The sequence below is a fragment of the Chenopodium quinoa genome, unplaced genomic scaffold (assembly GCF_001683475.1).
Source record: "Chenopodium quinoa cultivar QQ74 unplaced genomic scaffold, ASM168347v1, whole genome shotgun sequence".
In the NCBI taxonomy this organism is placed as follows: Eukaryota; Viridiplantae; Streptophyta; class Magnoliopsida; order Caryophyllales; family Amaranthaceae; genus Chenopodium; species Chenopodium quinoa.
Window position 1 is genome coordinate 1,502,600 of NW_018744949.1, and position 16,137 is coordinate 1,518,736.

At 40.9% G+C, this 16,137-nt stretch overlaps 1 protein-coding gene across 9 annotated transcripts in view; it reads right to left on the reverse strand.

Annotated features, from left to right (window-relative positions):
- Nucleotides 1–354: 354 nt before the first annotated feature.
- Nucleotides 355–16,137, reverse strand: part of LOC110706249 — a 56,454-nt gene continuing 40,671 nt past the window's right edge. The window contains exons 8-11 of one of the 9 annotated variants that reach the window (XR_002508297.1): nucleotides 12,656–13,037; nucleotides 12,498–12,509; nucleotides 12,391–12,419; nucleotides 11,728–12,249 (exon numbers count right to left, since the gene is read on the reverse strand). The gene's annotated coding sequence lies outside the window, so the exon portion shown is untranslated. Of the gene's footprint in view, nucleotides 676–11,727; nucleotides 13,038–16,137 lie in introns of those variants that run through there. The other 8 variants (XR_002508300.1, XR_002508299.1, XR_002508293.1 and 5 more) reach the window with 8 other exon arrangements.

Sequence of the window (16,137 nt, forward strand, 5' to 3'; positions counted from 1 at the left end):
GTTATGATAAAAACAAAATTTGCAAAAAACACTAGGCGAAAAATACAAATGGGCACCGGTTCAAAACCCCTATTTAGGACCGGTTTTGAACCGGTCCTTATTTGAGGGAAGCCAAAAACCAAAAGATTTCGCATCGGTCCTTGCTGTGAACCGGTGCGAAAAATGGCCCAAAAAAATAAAATAAAAATACTTTTAGCACCGACTCTATTTCAAAACCGGTGCCAAAATACCCCAAAAAAAAAAATATTCATTTTTTTCACTTAAATTGATATAGAAACACTAACATATATATAAAGTTACATATTTTCATTAAAAAAAGGTTGTAATATTAAAATTAATATTGCTGGCTACTGCTTTCTGTTTTTGGCTGCTTTGGCTCTGGCTGGTGTGTGCTGGTTTCTGTGCTGCATGCTGCTAGATTGTATCTGCTTCCGCTTGCCTGTTCTGTTGCATGCAGCGTGTTGTAAAGTGTTCTGACTGCTGTGTGTCTTCTGTCTGCATTGCTACTACTGTCTAGCTTCTGGATTGTTACTGATGTTCTGCTTCTGCTTGCTGTTGTTATGACTTTTGCTGCTGTTGTTTTGTTGTCTGCTTTGTTATTTGCTCTTATCCCCAAAATGCCAGTTAAATGAAGTTGAAATATGAAATTAAGTTTTCTTGCTCAAATCTCACAACCTGTACCAAGCAAAGGCTAGCACTGCTCATTATGAAAGCTAATGATTCATCTCAAATATCCTCATATCACACACAAAAAGCAACTAGAAATGGTTATAGGCCAACCCATGAACCATTTTTGTGTTTGACAAAAAAATTAATACTGCGTAAAAAAGTTAGAAATTTGTGGCTTTGGCTCTTGCACCTCTAGACACCACACCAGAGGACCAGCAAGAAACAGCAGCTATCAGAAATAATAAGAAGCAGAAATAGCCAAAGAAGAAACCCAGGCTGCCCTAACACCGCACCAAATTCAGTGGGTGAGTAATTTAGAAAATGCAGCCAAGTTTTAAGTACACAATGCAGCCAACTATATCATAATATCTAAAGTCAGTCACATAAGAATTCAAGATGAGAGTGCTGCAAAAGATATCAACTACACAAAGCATGTAATGGACACAACTATATAACCAATTGTGCTCCACCCACAATCCATTTAAAAGGGACTGGAAAAAAGACCAAAAATCATATACATGTATAGATACCCATACCCACCAGTAAAAAACACAATCATCCGATGTAGCATACTATCTAAGTAAGGTCCAGATTGATGAAGTATATCATTCAAATACCATTCATTTCATTTATAACAAAGCAAAGCATAACTCAAGAAGCAATCAATGTTGGGTTTCGTAGTGACCCACACTACGCGGAAAGAAACCCGCCAAGACCCGCCCCAATAAGAAAAGCAATTAGCAAGCAAAACATAATTAAAACATAATTAAGGATAAAAGATTATACCTTTGACGCGTGCTTCGCTCAACAATGAGCTCTTACTTGAACCTCGATAACACGAGGCCTCCGACGGGATCGTACCCTCGAACCCGACCCGAGCGTCCTAAGCCTCGAAGGTTAGTCGAGGCCAAACAAATAAAACTATGAGTTTTACGAATCAAAGGTTTACTCAAATCAAGAGTTGCCTTTTTAATTCCACTCAAGGTTGTTTCTTTCCCAATACCCATGCCTTTCGTATTTATAGGGAAAGGCACCCTAGATTTCCAATCTCCCATTAATGTGGGAGAGTTGGTAAAATCAACAATTTATTTAATTCCAAATAAAATAAATAATTAAATCAATCACAATGCAACAAGTGTCAAGGGGAGAGAGAGAGTTAGGTGAGGACCATGAATAGGTGGGGGGGACCATTGCCTTGCTCCCCAAGGCTTTGCCCAAGCCTTGGTCCCCACCCCTCACATAACCGACATCAAGGGGCTGCTGGTCTGCTACCAGCTAGCACTGCCAACTAGCCCAGCCAGCCAGCACAAGGCAGCAAGCATCATCCCAGCTAGCCATGCGTGCTGCATGCTGCTAGGCGTTGGGCGCTACTGGCTGCCTAGCACTCCCTATCGCACGCACATGCATACGCCTACCCAGCATGCGTGCTGCTAGCGAGCCACGCATGCTGGGCATCGCCTCTCGTATAGCTACGCACAGCCAGGCCAGCATGCACTAGCACTCGCACACGCACACGCTTAGGTGTGCTGTGCTTGGTGTGTGGCTTGAGATGGTGCCTACACACACGCACACACGCAAGGCTAGTGCTACTTGCTAGCTCGCTCTGCGTGGTGCTGCCATGCGAAGGCACGCATGCAAGCACATAGCTTGGTGCTGCATTGCGAGGCTGCTGTGCGATAGTGCACACGCACACGCACACACGCATGTGCCTAGCACTGCAATGGTGCTGTGCGTGGTGCTAGGGTGCTGCGATAGTGCCCACGCATATGCACACACACATGGGTGTCGTGCTTGGTGCGACAGGGCTGCGATGGTGCGAGGCATGCACGCACACGCCTATGTGCTAGTGCCCAGCACTGCGATGGCTGTGCTTGGTGCGTGTGGTCTGCCATGCGCGCCTAGGCATGGTGTTAGGGCTGCGATGGCGCCTAGGCATCATGCTAGGGCTGCGATGGCGCCTAGCATACCATGGTGTGCCTAGCACACATATAGTGCGCCTAGGCTTGCGATGAGCTAGCCTAGCCTTGCTACTGCTACGCTCATACTTGTTGCTTGTGATTTTGCGACGCTCGGTCTCGACGCCCTAGGCTCGATATCCGACGTCTATATTCGTAAAACTCCGTCGACTCATTAAATCCTTTAAATTAATTCGTCGTCTCAGAACGGTTGTTCGATTGGGTTCGACCCGAAGGGTTCAATTAAGATTAAGTTGTAATATTAATTGTACCTTAATATTACTTATCGGAAGCGGCCTCCACCTAGGCATTCCGATCACTTGAACTTACAGAAGAATTAGCTTTGTAATAATTCTGAACCCACTATTAGAATAATACACTTGTTGGAAGGACACCATTCCTTTCAATCTCCCACTTGTCCTTCCGGACAAGTGTGCATATAGTGTATAGCCCATTTCCTATGTCGCTTAATGTCTCTTCGTGAACCATAAGGTAAGATTCATCGTCATCCTTATTACGTTCATAAGTGTTTCTCGATCTCCGAGTTCGACTGTCAATAAGCAGATGAATTTAAAAATCCATCTGAGCACGACCATGCATTTTCACAGTCTCGCTCATCGAGCGGCCTTGTAAACAACAAAGACATATTCCCTATTGTTAATAGGGGGACATTCCCAGTCTTGCATTGCAAGTTTCTCTTACTAAGAGGACCTAATCTACAGAGTGTTCCCATTATGATCCCCAGTTACGGCAGACGTTAGGCAACATCAAAGAGACTAGTTCTCGAACAAGAAAACTTCACAATACTCATGGTCGAGGAAACGAGTTCCGATAGCTATAATGAGAAATGTACTTATGACAACTTTTAATCTCTTAAAGTACTCTCATAGGTCGATCCAGTGCAGTTCCAAACTGGCAGTTGGGCAAATGATTTATGACCATCATGTCCTTGCAACACAAGAAACGGTGCTGTAAATCATACTACACACTAATCTCTAGTGGTCATCAATCGTCCATCAGTTAGATGACCTCGATTAGGGATAACTTTCGATTTAAATATTCAATGTTCACTTAATAGGTGTTTCTTTATCCAAGACATGGTCTTGATACCCTGTTTCGACTATTTCCATAACTCGAATGGACTCATTATTTAATTCTAAACCACAATTAAATAGTAATGGAGTGAATGACAATTTTGCACAAAAATGAATTACTCCATTAATGAATGGTTTCAATACAGTGTCTTACATTAAAACAACCAGTTTAATTAAAACACATGTACAGGGAATTTCAAAGTCAATCTCCGATGTGCTTGATTCCCATTGCCTCAACGTGCTTGTTGTGTTTCACTTGAGGCAAAGGTTTAGTCAAAGGATCGGCTACATTATCATCCGTGCCGATCATACAAATTCTGATTTTACCTTCGGATTTCCATTCCCTTATCATGTGAAATCGCCTTTGGACATGTTTGACCTTCTAATGTTCTCTTGGCTCTCTGGCCTGAGCGATAGCTCCATTGTTGTCACAGTAGAGATCTATCGGTCCCTTGATGGAGGGTACAACACCAAGTTCACTGACGAACTTCCGAATCCAAACAGCCTTCTTAGCAGCTTCTGAAGCAGCCAAATATTCGGCTTCAGTTGTAGAGTCTGCAGTTGTGCTCTGCTTATGCAAAATATGTACCCTGACTGTGACTTGAAGTCGCCTCTGTCAGTCTGGAAGCTAGCGTCGGTGTAACCTTCAACAACCAGATCTTTGTGGCCACCATAAACCAGGAATTTATCCTTGTTCCTTTTCAAGTACTTCAGGATATTCTTGGCCGTAGTCCAATGCGCCTCTCCTGGGTTTGATTGGTATCGGCTCGTAGCACTCAAGGCATATGAGACATTTGGCCTGGTACATATCATGGCATACATGATCGACCCCATTCTCTCTCGCTCAACAGGTGTCTGTGGATACTGTTTCTTGCTGAGAGTTACGCCATGGGACATGGGTAGATGCCCTCTCTTGGCATTCTCCATGTTGAATCATGCTAGTACTTTATCAATGTAAGTACTCTGGCTCAATCCAATCATCCTCTTAGATCTATCCCTGTAGATCTTGATGCCCAATATGTACTGTGCCTCTCCTAAGTCCTTCGTTGAAAAGCACTTTCCCAACTTGCCCTTTACAGACTCCAGTAATTTTGTGCTGTTTCCAATGAGCAGTATGTCATCGACATATAGGACTAGGAATGCGATGCCACTCCCACTGACCTTCTTGTATACACAAGATTCATCTAGATTCTTGATAAAACCAAACTTGCTGATGGCTTCATCAAATCGCAGATTCCAACTCCTACTGGCTTGTTTAGTCCATAAATGGACTTCTTAAGCTTGAAAACCTTTCCAGCGTTGCTCGGATCGACAAAACCTTCTGGCTGTGTCATGTACACAGTTTCTTCCAAAATTCCATTTAGGAAGGCGGTTTTGACATCCATTTGCCATATTTCATAATCGTAATATGTAGCAATCGCTAGAATAATCCGGACAGACTTTAGCATTGCAACTGGTGAAAAGGTTTCATCATAGTCAATCCCATGGACTTGCCTATAACCTTTAGCCACCAGTCTAGCCTTGTATATCGATACATTTCCATCCTTGTCTGTCTTCAATTTGAAGATCCATTTGCAACCAATGGGTGTGTAACCCTCGGGCAAATTCACAAAGTCCCAGACTTGATTTTCAGACTTGGAGTGCATCTCGGATTTCATGGCCTCTTGCCATTTAGCAGAGTCGGGGCTCGTCATAGCTTGCTTGTATGTCGCTGGCTCATCTCCATCCATAACTAGGATGTCTTGATCATCGGTTAAGACAAGACCAAGGTATCTGTTTGGTTGAGATCTTTGCCGTTGCGACCTACGAAGGGTAATAGGTTGAGCATTTACATTGTCTGTTTGATTCTGACCAATCTTCCGAGCTGCTTCCAAAGCACTTAGATTGTCCGTTTTATTAGGTTGACATTGTTGCTCGTCCTCTCAAACTTCGTCGAGTTCGATTTTCCTCTCACTTGTCATTTTGGAAAGGTGTTCCTTCTCCAAAAAGACACCATCACGAGCAACAAACACTTTGTTCTCGGATTTATTGTAGAAGTAATACCCTTTGGTTTCTTTTGGGTATCCCATAAACAAACACTTATCCGATTTGGGGTGAAGTTTGTCCGAAATAAATCGCTTGAAATATGCTTCGCATCCCCAAATCTTGAGAAAAGACAACCTAGGAGGTTTCTTAGTCCATAATTCGTATGGAGTCTTTTCAACAGCATTTGACGGAGTGCGATTCAGTGTTACTGCCGCGGTTTGTAGCGCATTTCCCCAGAAAGAGATAGGAAGTTCACTAAGACCCATCATTGATCGAACCATGTCTAACAAGGTTCGATTCCTCCGTTCGGATACTCCGTTCCATTAAGGAGTTCCAGGAGGTGTCACCTCTGAAAGAATACCATATGGCTCAAATATTCGCCACCTCGATCCGATCGAAGTGCTTTAATTTTCTTGCCAAGTTGATTCTCAACTTCTTTCTGAAATTCTTGGAATTTCTCAAAGGATTTAGATTTATTCGACATTAAGTAGATGTAGCCATATCTACTAAAATCGTCGGTAACGGTGATGAAATATCGGTAACCTTATCTTGCAGGTGTATTCATTTGTCCACATACATCCATGTGTATTAGACCTAATAAGTCACTTTCCCTTTCTCCCAACTTGGAGAATGGTTGTTTTATCATCTTGCCTAATAGACATCCTTCTCAATTTTCAAACGACTCCAAGTCGAATGAGTCAAGAACACCTTCTTGTAGACGTTTCTTGATGCGTTTGACGTTAATATGGCTAAGACGACAATGCCACAAGTAGGTTTGATTCTACTCGATGGTCTTAGCCCTTTTGGTGGTATCATCAATGTTATAGACTTGTTTGTCAAGAGAAAGAACATAAAGACCATTTTCTGAATATGGTTTACCATATAAAACATTATCGAAATAAAATGAACAACTATTGTTCTTAATTCGAAATTCAAAACCTTTGGCGTCCAACGCCAATATTGAAATAATGTTTTTGGTAAATCTAGGAACATGATAACAATTGTCAAGTTCTAAGATAAGCCCAGAGGGCAATGACAAACTGAGAGTTCCAACGGAGACAGCAGACATTCTTGCTCCATTGCCGACCCGAAGCTCGACCTCTCCCTTCTCTAGCCTCCTATTTATCCTTAGTCCCTGAGCATTGGAACAAAGGTGTGAGCCACATCCGGTATGTATTACCCATGATATTTTGCTAGCGAAGTTTAAGTCTATAACAAAAATAACTGATGAAGAAGCAACGGTGCCGTTCTTCTTATCTTCCTTGAACTTGAGGCAGTCTCGTTTCCAATGTCCCTTCTTCTTGCAGTAGAAACATTCGGAATCAGACTTGGAAGAGTCTACCTTCTTGTCCTTGCTGCGCTAGGCAGTGTTTGACTTAGGCAGAAAATTTCTCTTTTTCCCTTTAAAGCTCTTCTTTTTGCCCGGGCGTTTGAATGGCTTGCCCTTCCTCACCATGAGCATGTCATGCTTGCCCTCATCCTTGAGGGTTTTCTCGGCTTGCTTCAACATACCATGAAGCTCGGTGAGGGTTTTCTCCATGTTATGCGTATTATAGTTCATTTTGAACTGATCATAGCCTTTGTGAAGCGAGTGGAGAATGATGTCAATTTCCATCTCGGTTGAATACCAAGCATCAAGCCTTTCCATGTTCTCAAATAATCCAATCATTTTGAGCACATGCAGGCTGACTGGCTCTCCTTTCTTAAGCTTGCTCTCAAGGATCTGCCTGTGGGTTTCGAACCTTTCAGTTCGGGCCTGCTCTTGAAACATATTCTGAAGCTTAGAAATGATCTCAAAAGCCATATTCAAAGAAAGTCTTTTGAAGGTGCGGAGACATAGTGGCCAACATGATGCATTAGACATCCCGATTGGCACTTTGCCATCGGTTAAGGGCGGCCTCAGTGACCTCCTCATTCTCATCAAGGACATATTCCTTTTGCTCTTGCATTAGTACAATGCGTAAATTTCTCCTTGTCGAGAATTGAGCGTAAAGAGAATTGGTTGTTGTTTGAGTTACTTGCAGACATTGTTCTACAATATACAAAATTTGAAATGAAAAACCATTCATATAACCAATAAGTTTAAATTTAAAAGCGTTCATGCATATTTTCAATCTTATTGAGCATTTTATCCACGCATTTATAAAATTGTCCCTTTTAGGCGAGAATAAAATGATTCCGAGATCCCAAAGATCAAGAAGTGGTTAAGCATGCTTTGGCTTGTCTTAATCATTAAATATCTTAAGGTAAGCAATCCAATTGCTAATAGCTCCAAGCTACTCTCGGTTTGATAAAATGTCGCATCTAATGCATCCTTGACATTTTATGTCTTTTGCCTCGACATCTAAGGACTCCTTACTGATATCGTTGAGCTTAACCATGACAACTAGTATACCTAGTATACCTTACGTTCCTAGGGAAGTAGTGACGCCTCGCTTTGGCGTAGCCCATCACATACGCGCCTTAGTTCGGTAAGTGTTGTTCTTGGAATGCAAATTTTAGATCAATAATATTAAGGGACCGTATTTAGATTTACAAAAATACATAACGGAACGCAGTCCGTATTTTCTATCCTAGTCGGGCCCCACTAGTTGCCATTTTCAATAACCTGTTTTGAAAACGATCTTCCATTCACCCATTCATTATTTGTGAATGGCCCATGCAAATTACGGAATACATAATTAAACACGCAAAACTAGTAACTAACTTAGGTGGTTAATCCAATTAACGCGCCTAATTAAAACTAGTCAAAGTTATTTAATCCATTATTTCTAAAAGCAAATTGCTCACGTAATTAACTAAGCTCCCACTAAATTCCGCATCCATACTTAATTAATCCGATTAATTAAGTCGGCATAACCCATAATTTTTCAAAACCAAAATTTTGCAAAAGCCGGAAAAAACAAGGTCTAACCTCGTTAAAATAATTACATATATAATTTTAAATGGCAAAATTTTCGCAAAATTACATAGCTCAAAATCAAGCAAAAAATCCCACACAAGTGCTTGGTGGGTGCGCACCATGGCTGCTAGGCAGCCCATGTGCTGCGCTTGCTGTGTTGTGTGCCAGCATCCATGCCCAGCGTAGCATGCTGCGCTAGCCAGCACTAGCAGCTCGCTACGCATGCTACGCATGCTGCGCATGCTAGCATGCTGCGCATGCTAGCTTGCTAGCTGGTGCCTGGCAGCGTGTGGCAGGCTGGCTGGGGCTTGCTGCCTCGTTGCCCAGCAGCACGCATAAGCATCTCCAGCAGCCCTGCCATGCCCCTAGCACTACCGCAGCACCCTGCCCCCATTGCCACACAGCAGCTCCACAAGGCACACCCCTTGGCGCACCATAGGCAGCCACATGTGGGCTGCTAGGCAGCCCGGCTGGCCTTGGTGGCGCTTGGGTGGTTTTTGCCTTGATTTGCGTGCCATTTCTCGGGATTTTGATCCCGATTGACGTGTGACGTAAAATTAATCTAAATTTATTTTAGAATTAATTTAAGGGAAAAAATGAAAATAAAATAAGTCCAACTTAATTAAATTCAATTTCAACGGTGCACAAGCCTAAATCATCCAAAATTTATTTTGAAATAATTTAGGTCTTCCTTTATGCTTAAAATTGAAATAGCTATGTCCATAATTAATTTTGCCAATATGCAAATTAATAATGGATTTGACAAATGGGAGTTGGAAAAATAAATTAACCATCTAATGCTAAATTTTTTTTTCCAACTTTCATACTTGTGTAAAATACCAAGATTACATCTTCCAATATGAAGATTAACCAAAATTTTACTCACAAGTATTTGAACTTCATGGATTTTAATCAACCAAACATGAAAAATCCAAACTTTGTTCAATATGGATTTTAGGGTTAGAGTTCCAATCATTTAAACCTTTAAAGATTAGAACTTTAACATACTTGGGAGCTTAAAATTACACATTCACATCAAACATTTACATATTATTGCAATTAATTTGCAAAATTTGTGAAAAACAAGTTTATGTGAAAAATAGCATATCAACTTAAGCACTAATTATAACTCCATAATTATGCTCAAGGATAATTAAAATAGCAGTAGATTAGGGATGCAATCATGCATTTAATCTAACCTTGTAATGCTTGCATTAATCAAGGCTTAAAAAGATTTAAATTTTTCATTGAAAAACGAAAAACCCCAGAAAAAATGGGTTTCTGGTTCGAATTTGGCTTCTGGACAACCCTCATGAAGCGTTGAATTTGTTTCAGAATGTCGATTCCACCCAAAAATCACTATTTTTGAGCCAAAATCTGGGTTCGACAACCAAATCGATAAAAATACGAGTTTTAAAATTAATTAAAACGAGCTTCTAATCTAATTAGGAAAGCAAAACCAGAAATTAAATCTTACTTTAAAACACCTTAAGTAATCAATAATTGCAAAAATTAAAAGGAGCGTGGCTCCGATACCGCAGTTGGGTTTCGTAGTGACCCACACTACGCGGAAAGAAACTCGCCAAGACCCGCCCCCATAATAAAAGCAATTAGCAAGTAAAACATAATTAAGGATAAAAGATTATACCTTTGACGCGTGCTTCGCTCAACAATGAGCTCTTACTTGAACCTCGAAAACACGAGGCCTCCGACAAGATTGTACCCTCAAACCCGAACCGAGTGTCGTAAGCCTCAAAGGTTAGTCAAAGCCCGGACAAATAAAACTATGAGTTTTACGAATCAAAGGTTTACTCAAATCAAGAGTTGCCTTTTTAATTCCACTCAAGGATGTTTTTTTCCCAATACCCATGCCTTTGGTATTTATAGGGAAAGGCACCCTTGATTTCCAATCTCCCATCAATGTGGGAGAGTTGGTAAACTCAACAATTTATTTAATTCCAAATTAAATAAATAATTAAATCAATCACAATGCAACAAGTGTCAAGGGGAGAGAGAGAGTTAGGTGAGGACCATGAATAGGTGGGGGGACCATTGCCTTTCTCCCCAAGGCTATGCCCAAGCCTTAGTCCCCACCCCTCACATAACCGGCATCAAGGGGCTGCTGGGCTGCTGCCAGCTAGCCAGCACAAGGCAGCAAGCATTAGCCCAGCCAGCCATGTGCGCTGCATGCTGCTGTGTAGGGTGATGCCCATGCTGCGGCTTGCTAGGCGCTGGGCGCTGCTGGCTGCCTAGCACTCCCTATCGCTGGGCGCTGGGCGTGCTGCTAGCGAGCCACGCATGCTGGGCATCGCCTCTCGCATAGCTACGCACAGCCAGGCCAGCATGCACTAGCACTTGCACACGCACACGCATAGGTGCGATGTGCTTGGTGCGTGGCCTGCGATGGTGCCTAAACACACGCACACACACAAGGCTAGTGTTGCTTTCTAGCTCGCTGTGCTTGGTGCTGCCATGCGAAGGCACGCACGCAAGCACACAGCTCGGTGCTGCATTGCGAGGCTGTTGGGCGATGGTGCACACGCACACGCGCATGTGCCTAGCACTGCAATGGTGCTGTGCGTGGTGCTAGGGTGTTGCGATAGTGCCCACGCATATGCACACACACATGGGTGCCGTTCTTGGTGCGATAGGGCTGCGATGGTGCGAGGCATGCACGCACACGCCTATGCGCTAGTGCCCAGCACTGCGATGGCTGTGCTTGGTGCGTGTGGCCTGCCATGCGCGCCTAGGCATGGTGTTAGGCCTGCGATGGCGCCTAGCATACCATGGTGCGCCTAGGCTTGCGATGAGCTAGCCTAGCCTAGCTACGGCTACGCTCATACTTGTTGCTTGTGATTTTGCGACGCTCAGTCTCGACGCCCTAGGCTCGATATCCGACGTCTATATTCGTAAAACTGCGTCGACTCATTAAATCCTTTGGATAAATTCGTCGTCCCGGATCGGTTGTTCGATTGGGTTAGACCCGAAGGGTTCAGTTAAGATTAAGCTGTAATATTAATTGTACCTTAATATTACTGATCGGAAGCGGCCTCCACCTAGGCATTCCGATCACTTGAGCTTACTGAAGAATTAGCTCTGTAATAATTCTGAACCCTCTATCAGAATAATACACTTGTTGGAAGGACACCATTGCTTTCAATCAAAAAATAGAAACTCAGAAGACTACATATTTTGTGTCCCCCTACAATTTTCATCACATATACTGATTTTGAACTTACTTATGACAAGGTAAATCCAGAGCTGTATTTGCCTCAATTCCAGCACCTACGGTGGCTGCTTAGTACGTCCTTTGACCAACCAGAATGATTCGTTCTATATAATTATTCCGAAAATCGTCTGATTTTTACTAACCTTCATGCAATCTAAACGAGTTCAGCAGGCCTTGTCTTCCTATAAATTTTGCAACTTAAACAGCTTCAGAACAAAATTCATTCTTGTTACTGTCGCAAAATATATAACAATATTCAAATCTAACCCCCAATCATGACCTTGTTTGGTTTGGTACTGTCGGACAAAAACCCACTTAGACATTTTATCGAACACATGGTGTGCAAATAAATTAATAGCTTGTTGTAGTATAAACCTGTCAAAATAACCTTCGTGAATCATTAAAATAATTATTCTGCTAGAGTATAACTCATTTAAGACATAATATCTTTATACAAATTAATGAACAAAAGCTAACCAAACCCTAATTACCCATTCGCATTCGAAATTTTCATACCTAGTATTTCAAAATCCCTTATCTTTGGGCTGCTTGCAATATGAAAGTATAAATTTAGCATTAGCCCTTAAATTCGAGTTTAAGCAATTAAAAAAAATCGAGTATACCTTTGATCAAAGCTTCGAAGGCACCCATGGAGTGACATGAAAAATTAAAAAGAGAAAACTCAGTAAATTAATCTTTAGAGTCAAACGAAAAAATAGTGATAAAATTTGGTAAATGAAAGGAGAGAGAAAGCAAGAAGAATTTGGGAATGAAACTGTACCTAAAAATTGAAGAAAGTCATGCCAAAGCAGCAAGCAAGCAGCAACAGCACTTCCAGCATGACAACCACAACACAAACAGAACTAGCAGAAAAGTACTTAAAAACAAAAGCAACTTTGCAGATGAGGTAATATTTTAAATTTAAGTGTGCAACAGCAGACATGTAGCAAATTATGATATTATTGAGCATCCAACTCACGAAAAACAATAAACATAATTACATATGAATACTACCCATGAATCACAATCTATTCACACAATACCTTACCAATATTTTGTCACTCATATATGTTCTAAACTTCTAACCATCCAGTTAAACAAACTAAATATAAAAAATGAAGAAATAGAAACTAACCAGCGACCATTACAACAACGCTTCCAGCCTTCCACCACAGGCACACAAAATCAGAGCAATAGCACCAAACACCCACAACCACACCATCAACGCACAAAATCAGAACAAATCGCACCAAACATAAACTTTAGATTAATTTTCAAATGAGAAAAAAAAAAATTAGATCTAATATAATTGAAAATTAAAAACAAAACTAAACATGAAAACGATTAAAGGGCTAAAATAATTGAAGATAAAAACGAAAATCGATATTAGAATTAGAATAAAATCGTCAGATCGAGAAAAAAAATTATTTCTGAATCCGCAAAAATTAAGCACAAACTATCCAAAAAACCATTTCCCAGAAACTTAAATCAACTCAAAACTACATAAATTTGGAAAAATTACGTTCAATCAACTCAAACAATCATCATTTACAACGTTCAAACTGAAAAAAACTTTTAAATTAATTTTCGATGATTACAAAGAGAAACATCTTACCTAGCGTCATCAGCTTCAATTATCACCAATAGTGTTCAATAATTGATTGTAGAAGAATCGAACTGGCTAAGGAGGAGGGCGCGAGGACACGTCAATGGTGAATGTAGAGTGCACGCTTCTATGGTGGGCTAGAAGAAGATGTGAGGCTCGTTGTGGGGAATAAGAGTGACAACGGGTGATTGCAAAGCAAAGGAGCTTTAGGGTTTGAGGAAAGAGAAGGAGAGAGAAGGAATTTAGGGTTTCAATTATTGAGAGGAGGAGAGATCGAGGAAAGAGAAAGAAAGAAGATAAAAATGGTCGGGTATATTTTTTTTTTTTACAATAGTTTTCGCACCGGTTTGAACCGAACCGGTGTAATTAACTCATTTTTCGCACCAGTTTGGTTAGAACCGGTGCGAAAAGTCTTCCCCTCAATCCCGTTAATTTTTTTTGGCACCGGTTTTTAAAATTCGGTGCGCATTTTGCGGTGCCTATTTCATTTTTTCTACTAGTGAAAAAAGTTCTAAATCGCGCCGCGATATTCCTATTGCGCCGCGATAGAAGGAGTTTTATCCCGATTCAAATTCTGACTCTTTTCTGATCTTTTTCGTCGATTTTTCTCTATAAATAGGGTCTTTTTCCTCCGTTTTCATTCACCAACAATCATCGTCTTAATCCCTCTCTAAGCTAAAGCTTATTCTTTTTCTCTCTTTCTTGATTTTCTAAGCCTAGCCTAGACACATCAAACACACATCCTTGATATTTCTTGATTAGTCAACATTCCTTATTCACAATATTTGAATACACCTAACCAAGCTTAAAGTTGCCTAAGACCTCGACGGGAAAGGTTGATAGTTCTGAGGGTTTGGTCCCAAATCTATATTTTAATTATTATTTGATTGTTTGATTTATTATTTTCTTGAAGTTTACTAACGTGTGTATTCTTTTAATAGAAAGAGGTACGAGGCTTCAAAGTAAGTAATTCAATTACTTAACTATTCTTTTGATATAGAGATCTTGTTTATAATATTATTTTATTTTCTAGTATCATATTAGGATATTCTTATGATTTCTAGTATATGTTTAGGATAAAGCTTTGATCTTTATTATTAGTGACATGCTAGGATTTGTTATTAATCCGTTTAGTATCATGCCTAGGAACTTGCTAATATTATAATTTGAGAATTTTATTATGATGATGATTGTTGTGTCAAAATATATATAAAGTTTTACGTAATTTGTTAATTTACGAATAATTTATATATAATTTGTTAATATATCTTCTTCCTCATATATGTTGCTTGATTATTCATGATTTATTGGCTTGATCACGTCCCTTTCTGCAGGTTCAAAGGGAATTTGTACTTGAAATTACGCCTAATAAGATAATTAATTATTTGATTTTGGTTTAATATGATTTTAAATCATGTGATCGTCAATAATAGATTTATTAGTGCACTAATAATCAACCAATGTAGATTAAATATGCTTAGGGTTAATTAATTGGATGTATGTTGATCGAAAAGCGCACATGAATATGATAAGAATAAAGTAGAGGCCTATTTAGGGCGGGTTCAATTTCATTTAGGTTGGATTTGTACCATCATCTATCCCCGAATATCTAGTCATGGTTCAGGACCACTACGGAGTTAGCGATCTCTATGACCGTGAATGGGGTGTAACCTTCACACCTGTGGACGATTTATAAGTTCTTAAAACTTGTTGGCGACTCTTTTGCTCTAGCTTCTTTCTCTTTTGACGCCACCATGATTAAGTGTGTTTCGGGTGTTTTTAGTCCCTCGGGAGAGTTAAAATACGGAGTATGCGCGCCTGACTTCTGTACCTGCAAAACCACGAAACTCCGGTTGGGTGGAGTTCCACCTCCGACGATCCAGTTAGTATGATTTTCGGATGGGTAAACGTGCAAAAAGTAAATAGGTATTTCTCACTGATTCAGAGAGATTCCGCAATTAATATTGCTCGGGTTTTGTGTATGTATTTTTTTTTAATGCCCAATAAATGAGGAGGATTCCTCTATTTATAGTGGGGGAGACATGTTCCCTGATTAGGGTTTTGATGCCACGTGTCAGCATCCTATTGGATCCCGTCGGGCCTCTGGTGGGCTTCCACGTGTCATGATTCTACTGGGCCACGTGGCATAGGGTATTTTTACCCTAAACATTTGCCCCTCACAGGTGTGACGTGGCGTAGCCACGTGTCATCTGTGACAGGTGTCAAGCACAGGGGAGGCGACGATTGAGTTGCTTCCCTCCTCTCTCTCTTGGATTCAAAATTTGAAAAGTGAAGGCAGAACGTGGCGATTCGCCTTCTGGGCTTTGCCTATAAATTGAGGCGTACCCCCTCTCTCCTCTTCACTTTAAAAAATTTTCAAAAATTTCTTGAGAGCTCTGACACCGGTTGCTAATTTGTGCAACTAGTTGCTTCATTCAAATGCATACGGATACCGGTTGAGGACTTCTTCACTTAATTCACCCAGGTACCGTCTGACTTGATTTTCTTTCTTAGCTTGAGTAGAACCACAGACGGTCATACACCGTCTGGGACTCCATAAGCCCTTTTCATGCTTTGCATTTGGTAGACCCACAGACGGTGTGGACTGTCTGGGGAAACATCAAACCATGATCCACAAAGATAGACCCTCAGACGGT